The sequence below is a fragment of the Melanerpes formicivorus genome, unplaced genomic scaffold (genome assembly GCF_026170545.1).
Source record: "Melanerpes formicivorus ecotype bairdi unplaced genomic scaffold, bMelFor1.0.p_v2 SCAF_11, whole genome shotgun sequence".
Lineage (NCBI taxonomy): Eukaryota > Metazoa > Chordata > Aves > Piciformes > Picidae > Melanerpes > Melanerpes formicivorus.
The window spans coordinates 18083731-18096890 of NW_027142363.1; the positions used below are offsets into that span (position 1 = coordinate 18083731).

The 13160-nt window shown below is 52.2% G+C and overlaps 1 protein-coding gene across 6 annotated transcripts in view; it reads right to left on the reverse strand.

Annotated features, from left to right (window-relative positions):
* LOC137444239 (sex comb on midleg-like protein 2) overlaps positions 1–12447 on the reverse strand; it is a 132369-nt gene extending 119922 nt beyond the window's left edge. For 3 of the 6 annotated variants that reach the window (XR_010988100.1, XM_068144722.1, XM_068144721.1), the window contains exon 1: positions 12252–12447. The gene's annotated coding sequence lies outside the window, so the exon portion shown is untranslated. Of the gene's footprint in view, positions 1–11350; positions 11396–12251 lie in introns of those variants that run through there. The other 3 variants (XM_068144724.1, XM_068144726.1, XM_068144728.1) reach the window with 3 other exon arrangements.
* Positions 12448–13160: the final 713 nt, after the last annotated feature.

A 13160-nucleotide genomic window follows, 5' to 3' on the forward strand; every position in this document is an offset into this window, starting at 1 on the left:
GAGAGAGAAGGTTTCATCCAATGCCTGGGCTTTCAAAAGAGCAAATATTCGTTAAAATACTACAACTAGTTAAGTCTGAGCATTTCTGCAGTTGTTGAAGGAAAAGAGCAAGTCCTCAGACTTTATAAAACATAGAATCACAGAATTGTCAGGGTTGGAAGGGACCTCAAGGAGCAGCCAGTCCCAACCCCCCTGCCATGGCCAGGGACACCTCACACTACAGTAGGTTGCTCACAGCCACAGCCAGCCTGGCTGCAAACACCTCCAGGCAGGAGGCTTCCACCACCTCCCTGGGCAACCTCTGCCAGTCTCTCACCACCCTCATGGGCAACAGCTTCTTCCTCACATCCAATCTCAATCTCCCCACTTCTAGTTTTGCTCCATCAACTCCCCCCACCCCCGTCCTATCCCTCCCTGACCCCCTCAAAAGTCCCTCCCCAGCTTTCTTGGAGCCCCCTTCAGCTACTGGAAGGCCACAAGAAGGTCTCCTGGGAGCCTTCTCCTTTCCAGACAGAACAGCCCCAACTCTCTCAGTCTGTCCTCACAGCAGAGCGGCTCCAGCCCTCTGCTCATCCTCCAGGCTCTTTCTGTGCTTGTCAAAGCTCCTCAGCAAGTCACCAGGAGTGCTCATGCTCATTAGCATGAAGCAAAATACTGCCTGCCAGTGTCCTGCCCTCTCTCCAGGTGAGTTTACAACCTGCTCTGCACTGTAAGCAGCTGTAATTACAGTCAGTCAGGCATTCCAAGGCTACAGAAAGCTCCCTGAACTCTCAAAACCACACACTAAGTGGATTATTATTATTATTAGGTCCAGAGCTAGGCATTGTGTGTTTTAAAAAGCCACACTGGCTAGGTTGAGACCAGAGATCTGTCCCCAGAATTCCTGAAACAAATAAGGAAAAGCAGCTGAATTAAACAGCATCAACACACACCACAAACCATTCCTGGCATGGAGCTTCAACATTTTTACTGACTTGACAGTCAGGTTAAAAATTGAACTCCAGAGCTGCTCTCTGGCTACCAGCAGAAAATAAAAATAGCTTCTCTCCCCTTTCCCTCCCTCTCCATCCTGCTTTCAAAGTCAGAAGATGTGAGGTTGTAAAAACCTGAAAAAGGAAATGGGGATGTGTGAAGTCAGCAGTTCAGCAAAGCAAAGAGGGCTGGCCATTAACAGCTTTCAGTCTGCTGAAGATGCCAGCCTGCCCCACATGAAAGGGGATCTTAATGTGACATTCAAACAAATAAAAGGCCCGAGCTCGCAGCACTTCCATTGCCACCCTCAAAGTGCCAGCTCTAGTGGTTTCTCAGTACATATTTACAGTGGCACGAGAGCATGACAAATTGGTGAGGCACTCTGGTGAGCTTAAGCTCACAAAACCCTCTGTGCTCTTTCCCACTTCCCCCTTCAAGGCTGGAGGACTCTTCCTGCAAACATTCATCAGCCTGGCTTTATTCAGAAGCCCAACTCGGACTTCCTTCAGCACTAACTAAACTCCTTCAATGATGCACGCAAAAAAACCTCCAAAGATTTTTGGAGAGACCTAAGAGCTTTGCAAGAAATTCTCTCTACACCCAGATATCTCTCTCCTCTGCCTTCAGCTCAGCCTCCCTTGACACAGAAGAGAGCTCCCAAACTGTTTGTTCTGTGAGGCACCAAAGCATACTTTTAGCACAGTGTAAATACAGCAGGCAAGAGAGAAAAGAAATTGCTGGTGCAAACCTGGTAAGAGATGCCCAGATGCTAGAGATCCCTGCAGAGCTTTTCTGTGCTTGCCTCTAGCAGGCAACAAGCAGCATCACCAGCTTTAAAAGCAGCAGAGAGCCTAAGTGTGGACAAGGGAGAGGAGGACAAGCAGAAAAGAGATGGTGGGGAAAGGGTTTTACAATCTCTTAGGGATCCTTGGCTCCCTCTCATCTACTTTGCCTTCAGACTTGAAAAGGGCTGTGGAAGCTCAGTTCAGAAAGGATCTAACAAAGCCCTCTCCACATATCCCTGAGGTCCAGGGGTTTTATTCAGCCAACACAGCAGCCAGAGAAATGCAAACACCTTTAGTCTGATCATGAAATCAAAGAGAGAACAGACATGGGGCACTTCTGCACAGGATCAGCTTGCTGCCAGCACCTTAGCTGGAGTTAGCTTGTTTCAGAGCAATGCACTTTGTCTCCCCTGGCTTGCACTCGGTGCCAGCAGCAACACACTTCTGCTGCCATCCTCCTGTCAGTGCTTCAAGTATCTGTTTCAACTGGGACCACTTCTGTTTAACATCTTTATTGATGGCCTTGATGAAGACACACAGTGTGCCAGCAGTCAGTTTGCAAATGACACCAAGCTGGGTGGCAGTTTTGATCTTCATGAGGGTAGAGAGGCTCTACAGAGGAATTTGGATAGATTGGATCCACAGACAACGCTACCAAGATGAGCTTCAACAAAGCCAAGTGCCAGGGCCTGCACCTGGGGCACAACAACCCCAAGCAAGGCTACAGGCTTGCAGCAGTGTGGCTGGAAAGCTGCTGGCAGAAAGGGATCTGGGGGTGCTAATGGACAAGCAGCTGAAGAGGAGCCAGCAGGGTGACCAGGGGGCCAAGAAAGCCAAAGGCATCCTGGCTGGGATCAGCAATGCTGTGTCCAGCAGGGGCAGGGAGGGGATTGTTCCCTGGCACTCAGCTCTGGTGAGGCCACACCTTGAGTGCTGTGTCGAGTTTTGGGCACTTCAGCACAAGAGAGATGTGGAGGTGCTGGAGCCAGGGCAGAGGCAGGCAAGGAAGCTGTGAAGGACCTGGAGAATAAATCTGATGAAGAGCAACTGAAGGAGCTGGGGAGCTGAAAGGAGGTTGTGGAGAGGTTGGTGCTGGTCTCTTCTCACAGGTAATTAGTGATAGAACAAGAAGGAATGGCCTCAAGCTGTGAGTGGGTAGGTTTAGACTGGACATAAGGAAGAATTTTTTTCCCTGCATGAGTGGTCAGGGATTGGAATGTGCTGCCCAGGGAGGTGGCTGAGTCACCAACCCTGGGTGTGTTTAAAGGTGGTTGGGATGTGGTGCTTGGGGATATGGTTTAGGGCTGAAGCAAGCAGAGTTGGGTTCACAGTTGGACTTGGTGGTCCTGAGGGTCTTTTCCAACCTGAATGCTTCTGTGATTCTGTGAACTCCTGAGAATCTGAACACCAGGTTGCTGGCTGGGACTCCCTGCCACTCTGCATTAACCAAGCCAGAACTTGCCTCACTGCCCCTCTGCTGCTGCAAAACTCCACCGTGTATCCTGGCCTGCACAACTACACTGGTCCCACCTGCTCGTGTCTGATCAGGGCACAAAAACAAACCACCCACAACTGAACAAACCCTGAAGCAATTCCCTGAGAGCTCCCCCTCCCAGGGGATGTTTCTGCAGGGAGAAAACTCGAGGGAGCTGCTTGCAGTCTCTCTCCAGGCACAGCCACATCCCTGTGCTGGGCTCAACCTGCACTGCTGACATTGGTGGCTGTGCTGTTGGCCCAGTTTCTTATTTTTCTAGCTGAGAGAGAAAATCCTTCTTTTATCCCCTCACACAAGGGAGGGTATTCATCCTCCACACAGATGCCACCAAAAATATTTGTCCACCTCTTTGGACAAACATTCACAAGCACCGTTCAGCACTGCTAGACATTTCTGCAGCTAGCCAAGTGCTGCCAGCTCAGAAAAGCCAAAACAACTCTTAAGTGCTCAAAGGACATCTGCAAATACACAGCAGAAGACCCAAAGCATCAGGAATCACAGGATGTCAGGGGTTGGAAGGGACCCAGAGAGATCATCCAGTCCAACCCCCCTGCCAGAGCAGGACCATACAATCTAGCTCAGGTCACAGAGGAATGCATCCAGAAGGGCCTTGAAAGTCTCCAGAGAAGCAGACTCCACAACCTCTCTGGGCAGCCTGTTCCAGTGTTCTGTGACCCTTACAGCAAAGAAGTTCCCCCTTGTGTTGAGGTGGAACCTCCTGTGCTGCAGCTTATATCCATTGCTCCTTGTCCCGTCACAGGGTGCAACTGAGCAGAACCTATCCTTTCCTTCCTGACACCCAGCCCTCAGATAAACATTTATTAAATCCCCTCTAAATCTGCTCTCCACACTAAAAAGCCCCAGGTCCCTCAGCCTCTCCTCACCAGGCAGTCTCCAGTCCCCTAATCATCCTTGTTGCCCTCTGCACTCATTTCAAATCATTGTCCCTGGTCCTGTCCCTGCAGGCCTTTGGGAACAGCCTCTTTCCATCCTTCCTGTAGCCCCCTTCAGGTACTGGAAGGCTGCTATTAGGTCCCCTGAGAGCCTCCTCTTCTCCAGGCTGAACAGCCCCATCTCCCTCAGCCTGTCCTCATAGCAGAGGTGCTCCAGCCCTTGTTTCCCTTCTCTGGACCTCTCCATCAGGTCCATGTCCTTCCTGTGCTGAGGGCTCCAGAGCTGGATGCAGTACTCCACATGAGGCCTCCCCAGAGCACAGTGGCAGAATCACCTCTCTCTATCTCTGGCTGTTTAATCTCTAAGCCCCTTACGGGTAGCAATAATAACAGAGTTCCAGAGTTAACCTGCTAACAGAGTTAGCAGGTCTGATGCCCTTTCCCACTCCTCTGTGTACAAGACACTGTTCCAAACTCTGCCTTTTCAGAAAGCTTTCGAAGTGCCCCAAGAATTGCACTGCTTCCACTGACCCTTCCTGCACTCACCTCTGACAGATTCCATGCAGCACATCAATAATGGTGCAAGCTTTGTTTGAGGGAAGCCCCTCATGAAAATGCTGCTACCCTCCTGAAGGTTTCATAAACTTCAGATGCTCCCTCAACTGCTGTATGCTACAGATGAGGAAAGGATCAATCTCATCTATGCCCTATGCTCAAAGGACTATTAGATTAATCACTAAATCATTAGAGTTGGAAGGGACCTCAAGGATCAGCCAGTTCTAACCCTCCTGCCATGGGCAGGGACACCTCACACTACAGTAGGTTGCTCACAGCCACAGCCAGCCTGGCTGCAAACACCTCCAGGCAGGAGGCTTCCACCACCTCCCTGGGCAACCTCTGCCAGCCTCTCACCACCCTCATGGCCAACAACTTCTTCCTCACATCCAATCTCAACCTCCCCACTTCCAGTTTTGTTCCATCCCCCCCAGTCCTATCACTCCCTGACCCCCTCAAAAGTCCCTCCCCAGCTTTCTTGGAGCCCCCTTCAGATCCTGGAAGGCCACAAGAAGGTCTCCTCAGAGCCTTCTCCTCTCCAGACTAAACACCCCCAACTTTCTCAGTCTGTCCTCATAGGAGAGGTGCTCCAGCCCTCTGCTCATCCTCCTGGCTCTTTCTGTGCTTGTCAAAGCTCCTCAGCAAGTCACCAGGAATGCACTGCTCACTACTGATGAAGTCATTAGCATGAAGCAAAATACTGCCTGCCAGTGTCCAGCCCTCTCTAATCTAATCTAATAGCAGAGGAGCTCCAGCCTTTGAGGAGACAACAGACTTCAAACTTCCCTCAAGGAAGTTCATCCCTTTCATGCAGACTGAATTCCCTTGGTATCTTGAACAGAATGGGAGCTGATTTGTGAAGCTGAAAGCCTAGAATCAAATCAGTTCACCAGGAGATCTAAGTGTCATGAAATGGCTTTAGATGACAACATGCAGCTGGGGAGCTACACAGAAAAATATTTCATTTATAGCTTAGGAGGAAAAAAAAAACCACAATCCAAAAGACTCTTCATACTGAAGTTGGACACAGCACTGCTCTAACAAATCCAAAGCAGCAAAAGTACTTCAGGATGAATTTGGACACAAGACATCTAGACAGTATCTCACCCATTGAGCAGAAAAGCCACCCCCCTGCTGATGCAAATGGAGAAGCAGAGAAGCACATCCTGGGCTGCTTCCAAAGCAGCATTGCCAGCAGATACAGAGAGGTGATTCTGCCACTCTGCTCTGGTGAGACCTCACCTGAAGTACTGTGTACAGGTCTGGAGTTCTCAGCACAGGAAGGACATGGACCTGATGGAGCAGATCCAGAGGAGACCCATGAGAATGATCAGGGGATTGGAGCACCTCTGCTACAAAGTCAGGCTGAGGGAGCTGGGGGTGTTCAGCCTGCAGAAAAGAGAAGACTCCAAGCAGACCTATGGGCAGACTTTCAGTGTCCAAAGGGGCTGCAAGAAGGCTGCAGAGGGACTGTGCCCAAAGGCCTGCAGGGACAGCACCAGGGGCAAGGGTTTGAAATGAGAGCAGAGCAGATTGAGATTAGCTGTGAGGAACAAGTTCTGCACCAGCAGGCTGTTGCAACACTGCAACAGGTTGCCCAGGGAGGGAGCTGAGGCTCCATGGCTGGAGCTGTTGAAGGTGAGGCTGGAGAAGGCTGTGTGCAACCTGCTGTGGTGGAGGATGTCCCTGCTGAGTGCAGGGGGTTGGACTGGATGAGCTTTGGAGTTCCCTTCCAACTCAACCCACTCTATGATTCTAAGCACTAAAATTCTGTTCAAGGATTTTGTATTTCAGAAATACTTTGATACAAGGCTCTGAGCTGATTCAGAAAGGCAGGAAGAGAGCACACACTTAGTACTGCAATCATTTGGATCCAAAATGATCAACTACTACCCATACTGAAGGCATCTTTGTGGAAGTCCACAACTATCAATTAGTCTTGAATCTCCCCTGCTGAAATGAGAGCCATGCAACTTGCCTCCACGAAGCAGAAGTGCACACTGCTGCAGTTCATTTGGATCTAAGAAAAGCAAATACTCCACTTTTGGTCCTGTTCCAAGGACATAGAAATTAAAGCTCTGACTCTTTGTGACAGGGACCTTGAGAGGACAGTTGCTAAGGGTAGGAGGCAGCAGATGCTGTATCTAGTATATACCTGTGCTCAACAACCACTGCCTACAAGAGCAGGCATCAAAGCAAGCCCAAATAAGAAAGAAAAGGGCACAGCTGCTGCTTTCTGAATGGCTGTGACACAACTCCTGCCTTGCCCCCACACCTCAGTCTTTCTTGACCAAGGAAAGAGACACAAATGTGTCTGAGAGTCATCACCACCATTTTTGCATTGCTCACTCTTTGTCTGTGCACCTGCTGTGTCAAAAAGGGAAGACCTTAGGTAGGTAGCTAGGTAGGTATCTGAGCACTGTTGGCTCAGGTACCTGAAGCCATTCCTCCACCCCTGCAGGTCCCCTTCACCCATCCCAAAAGACAACAGCTAGACAGATTTGAGGAGATCACAGACACAAAATACAGGTTGTAGGCAATGTGAAGAGCTGACAGACACTCACCTGTGGGCTGGCCACTTACCACATCACCTCTTGCTACTCCCAGGAGCAAGAGGCAGCATTGCTGATCCATGGCCAAGCACTGCTAGAGTGGGCAAGAGCTGGGTACAGACCCATGAAGGTCAGCCCAGCTGGCAGGTGCTGAAGGCACAAAAATGGCACTCACACAGAAATGTACACTTCAAAGAAGCTACAACTCACTTAAGGACTTAACTGCTGCACTTTTTCGAGCCTTTAGCTCAAAGAAATGATTCACCTCTCCATCAGTAAAGCTGTTTACACACACCACATATGTTTCACCATTATCAGTCATCACCACAAAGCAAAAATAAACTCGACTGCATATAACTAACATTCAAGCTTGCTACCACTGCATAGAATCATAGAATCAACCTGGATGGAAAAGACCTTGGAGATCATCGAGTCCACCCTATTACCTAATACCTAACACCGCCTGACAACTCAACCATGGCTCCAAGTGCCACATCCAAGCCTTTTTTGAACACTTCCAGGGATGGTGACTCCACCACCTCCCTGGGCAGCACATTCCAATGGCCAATTACTCTTTCTGGGAAGAACTTTCTCCTCACCTCCAGCCTCACAGTTTGAGACTGTGTCCTCTTGTTCTGGTGCTGGGTGCCTGGGAGAAGAGACCAACCCCCACCTGGCTACAACCTCCTTTCAGGTAGTTGTAGAGAGCAAGGTCTCCCCTGAGCCTCCTCCTCTCCAGGCTAAGCAACCCCAGCTCCCTCAGCCTCTCCTCATAGGGCTGTGCTTCAGACCTCTCACCAGCCAAGCAGCCAGGCAGAAAGGGACCTGGGGTTACTGGTTGAGAGTAGGCTGAACATGAGCCAGCAGTGTGCCCAGGTGGCCAAGAGGCCCAATGACATCCTGGCCTGCATCAGGAACAGTGTGGCCAGCTGGAGCAGGGAAGTTGTGCCCCTGTGCTCAGCACTGGTTAGGCCACACCTTGAGTCCTGTGTCCAGTTCTGGGCCCTTCAATTTAAGAAGGACATTGAGACATTTGAATGTGTCCAGAGAAGGGCAACAAAGCTGGGGAGAGGCCTCGAGCACAGCCCTATGAGGAGAAGCTGAGGGAGCTGGGGTTGCATCCAGGTATCACTGCAAGTATAAAACACTGGGACCTTCAAAGAAGTCTTCAAAGAATCCAGGCAAATTTTATCAGTAAAAACAATTATTTTATTAGTTAAAAAAAAAAAAAAAGCATCCCAAAATGCATCCAATTGTATCAGAATGCTAACAACTACTCTGGGACTTGAAATTGCCTGGAGTCAAAGTGCAAACAAAAGCATTTGCAAAACCACCAGGACTAGCAGGGTGTAATGAAAACACCTGGAACACTCCAGCACTAATACTTTTCTATTTCACATCTCTTCTGCTGCTCTATTAAGCCTCAGCCACTTTCTGTTGGATTTTTCTGGCTCTTCTTTCACACAGCCTAGAAAAAATCCCCAAGGTTTTGTGCCATTTATGCTGCATGTCTTGCACTACAGAGAACACAAACGGGGAAGTCCTTCACGTTGAAGATTTTAATCTCTGGAAAGAGCAATCAGCACTAAGGCTGAGTGCCTAAGGCTATTTCTTTCAAACAGGAATAAACAGAAGTTTAAAAGCCCTACAGAGGCGGAGGTCAAGAAGTTGTTAACAGCCTGCCTTGTGTAGGCTTCTTGAAGCTGTGTCTTGCTCCCTACCTGCAATATGTTCTATGCTTACATTTAAGGAAATATTACAGTGGACTGTCAAATGGCATTTTCAAACTGTGAGCTTCACCCATCCTTATCTGAGGTAGCTGCAGCCAGACAAATATGAAAGCCAGCTGCAGCTCCTGGGCACTTGATGACAAATGTCATTTCCTGCTAAGGATGCTATTGAATATCAAGTGACAGTTACCCAGGACTTCATTTTCCCCCCATTCATTCCCATTATGGATCGACTGCAACAGTAAAGGGAGTGAACAGGGCTCATCCCATCCGAATGATAAGAAACAATGAGGCAAAATCCCGAGGAAGACACTCAAGCACACAGGGCAGAAGGGGCCAGGCGTTTGCTCCAGGCAAACGTTCTCCTTAAGCAAAGAAACGTCACCGGGTTTACATGCACAACTTTTAGAAGGGTAGTGGAATTAATGCTTCCTCAGTAACTGTGAATTTCATGCCAGAGCAAACAAAGTAGCGCTTGGTTTGTGAAGGAAACACTCTCCAGTGCCTCTTCTGAACACAAACAGCTACTTCAGAAGACAACGTCTCTCCCTTACCAGCATTTGGACACAGCAAAGGCAAATAAAAAAGGCTTCTGCACGTTGAAAGCAGGACTGCAAAGTCTGAGGAAACATCTTTTAGAGGACTGCCAACCCTGCTCATCAAGATCTACACTTCACATGAGTGAATTTTGAGAACAAATTAGAAAGTTATGTTTAGAATCAGAGAATTGTCAGGGTTGGAAGGGACCTCAAGGATCATCTGGTTCCAGCCCCCACCACGGGCAGGACACCTCACACTAGATCAGTTTGCTTACTACGTGACTTCTGATCAGTGTGAAAGTAGTTTGGACTTGCAGCTATAACCCATAACCAAACGTCAGCGTTTGCTTTTGCTCAGCCTGAAAACTACCCTGAAAATACACAATACCGAGTAACCCCAAAGATGCTACACAAATGTTACTAACTTATTGCACAAGTATTTCTAGAGACTTACGCCAAATAGTATACTAGAAGCATCACCCCATCAGCTGAGTCTCAAAGCCAGGAAACTTCGCTGCGATACTCACGATGAGGCTGTGTTAAAGGCCACCCAAGTGCATCCACATCTCAGCTTCGTTTTACCATTTGCTTTCCCGCTGCCCCCCGCTCGCGTTGCTGAGAAACCTCCCCCCATAAATAAAGTCCCGATGTGCTTTTTCTTGACACCAATTCACGTAGTACCATCCTTAAACGGGACTCGCATTTTACGACCCCCTTAGGGAGGAAACCCAGCCTGCTTGCGGGAGTGATTTCCGCGGACACGCCGCCAGCGAACCTTCCGCTTGCACGGGGGTGAGCCTTGCCGCGGGCTCCACGGTGGCCCGCGGAGAACTGGCGCACTGCCATCCATCCACTCCCCTTCTTTATGCCCTGATGTTAACGTGACAGCTTCAAACATATCCCTAACCCCGCGAATGCCTTCCTGCCGCTGCTCTGCCCCACCGCACAAGCCCCGCCGCGGTTGTTACCGCGCCCCTGCCTCGCCGACCGCTTTTCTCTGCCGCTTCCCGAGAGCGCAGCGTGAAAGCTTTAAAACCCCAAAGGTTTATGGCTGCTACTCTGAATAGTAACAAATTCACAGGCGGCCAGACCCGAAGAGCTGTTTGCAAGTCGGACATAGGTTCCTCTGAAAAGCCACCACCATCAAGTCTACAAAGTGTATGCTTTTAAAGATTTAATCACCAAGCCTACATCACTTGTCCCTGCCCATGGCAGGGGGGTTGGAACTGGACGATCCTTGAGGTCCCTTCCAACCCTAACAATTCTATGATTCTAAGACTTAGAATCATAACTGAGGTTTGCAGCATTCGAACTAAGATATCAGTATTTCACCTCCTCATTAAACCTTTCAGGCTTTAGGATTATTTTTGGCTATCTCCGGTAACCTAATTAATCAGCGAGAAATTGAAAAACAGCTGTAGGGCAAGGCATCAACTTATCAACTTCAAATTGCACTTAAGTAGCTCCTTAGAAATAAAAACAACAAAATCAAACCAAACACATTTGAAGCATCTATTGCTAAAACTAAGCATAAAAAATTCAACTCGGATATTAATTTAATAACTACAGCATTGCAATCTGCTTTTGCAGTTTGTCTCAGCAGCTAAAGGCAGCGATAATGAGTGCTACTGTAAGCACGGAACTTCTCATACCACGTTTAACTACTTTCTTCGGACCATGACACTTAAGGCGGAGAAGACGATTCCCCGTTCAGCTGTGAAGAAAACGGGACCGGTGCCGCTGCGCATCGCAAGCCGGCAAGTGCCCCCCAGCCAGCCGCTCCCTCCACCGCGCAGCCTTCCACAGCAGGACCTCTACCTCCACCTTACCGAGCACAAGGGCACGCTCCAAAGCGTTTTAATTTTTAACGCGTATCCGGTTCACCAAGTTAAGCATCGCTACCAAGCACCTCGCCAGCCTCAGCGCTCCTCAGGCGGTGCGGCAGCGAGGAGCGGGGCAGCGGCTGGCGCACTGCCCCCCGCCCCGGCCAGCAGGGCGGGCAGGGTGCGGAGCCGCGGCCGCCACCGGGGAGGCAGCCGGGTGGCAGCGGGGCGGCCCCGGGCAGGGGAGGCGTGTCCTCTCCGCGCTCCTGTCAAACGCCGCTTGTGGCCCCGGTAGGGAGCGGGGCCTCTGCCGGGTGCAGTCCCGCTACAGAGGCACTGGCATGGCGGGAAGCCAGCGGCTCAGGGGTCAGCGCCCCCCGGCACGGCTGCTCTGGGCCGTTCGCGGTCTTCTCCTGCCGCCCTTGCTCACCGGAGGTTCCGCCGCTTGGGCGCTGCGACCCTTCCTCCCCGCCCCCTCCCCGGAGAAGAGCTTTGTTGATGCCAGGAGCCGCCTGGGGACCGGCTCTCGTCGCGCCGCCCTCCCAGCTGCTCCCCCTGCCCCAGTGGCTGGCGGGCTCCGGCGATATGCAGCGCGCTGGGAGCGCAGCCCGCCGGGGAGAGAAGCGGGCAGCTCCAAGGAGCCCGGGGCAGCCCCGTCCAGAGCCGCTGCAGCCTACAGCGAGGCAGAGTTGGCGAGGGGAAGCAGCCGGAGGCACCCCAGAAAAGAAGGAAAAGAACAAGGATGAGGGGACGCGGCGGCTGCCGCTCTCCTTACACCGTGGCGGCCGGTCCGGCCACGGTGGGCAGAGGTCACGGTGGGAGCTCGGAGAGGGGGCGCAACCCCTGTCTCGCCTCCCTCTACTTCCCCGCTTCTCCCTCCGCCCTGGGAAGCACCGCCACCACTCACCGGAGAAAGGGGCGGTCGGGAAGCGGATTCTCAGCGTCCTGCGGAGGCTCCCGCGCCTGTCAAGCGGCTCCTGCCGTCGCCCGCCTCACGACGCCGCCATGTTCTGGGGGCAACGCGCATGCCCGGCAGCGGCACCGGGGGCGCCGGCCTCCCCCCGCCGACCCCTTCCGCCCGCCGCGGGGAGAAGCGGAGGCGCGGCCCGAGGTCCTGCGCTTCTCGTCAGTGTAGCCCACGCTGCACGGGTCCGGGGCTGCCGGTATCCTCCGCACCTCGCCTATGCCAGCTGGGGGCAGCCTCGCCCGAGCGGGCGCTATAGGGTCCGAGCACGGTGCGGCCGGCGTCGCCCTGCCCGTTGGCTTCTGCTGCCTCCCCAGAGAAGGCAGCGAATTCAAACCTGGCGCCGTCCCCTCGCGGGGAGAGAGACTGGCGGGGGACTCCCCGCTGCTCCGGAGCCATCTTGCGGCGGGGCGGGAAGCAGCCCGCCCGGGTCCGGCTGGTCGGGTCCGGCTGCCCTGCCCTTCGTCTCACCCACACCAGGGCAGAGTGGCGCCCGGGGCTGTAGGGGCTTCGGTGGAAGTGGGAGCAGTCGCCGCATCGGTCCTTGTCCCCTTGCTGCGATGGGAAGAAGCGAGAGTCGGGAAGGAGTGGTGTCGGCGGGCGCTACGCTGTCCTGCGCCCCGCAAGAGGGACCGCCATATGCGGGAGCAGGATCACCCGGCGGTAGATGTTTACGTGGGGGACTCCGGTGTGAGCTGCCTGGAAAATGCGCTAGGAACTGAAGGTCTCCGCTGGGAAGCGTCACGGCAGCCGCTGCAGCCACACCTGCCGCTGCTGGCGGTCCCCCGGCGGCTGGCGGCCGTGCGAAGGCAGCGCTGTAAGGACCCAGCCAGCTGCCGGCAGCAGCGCTGG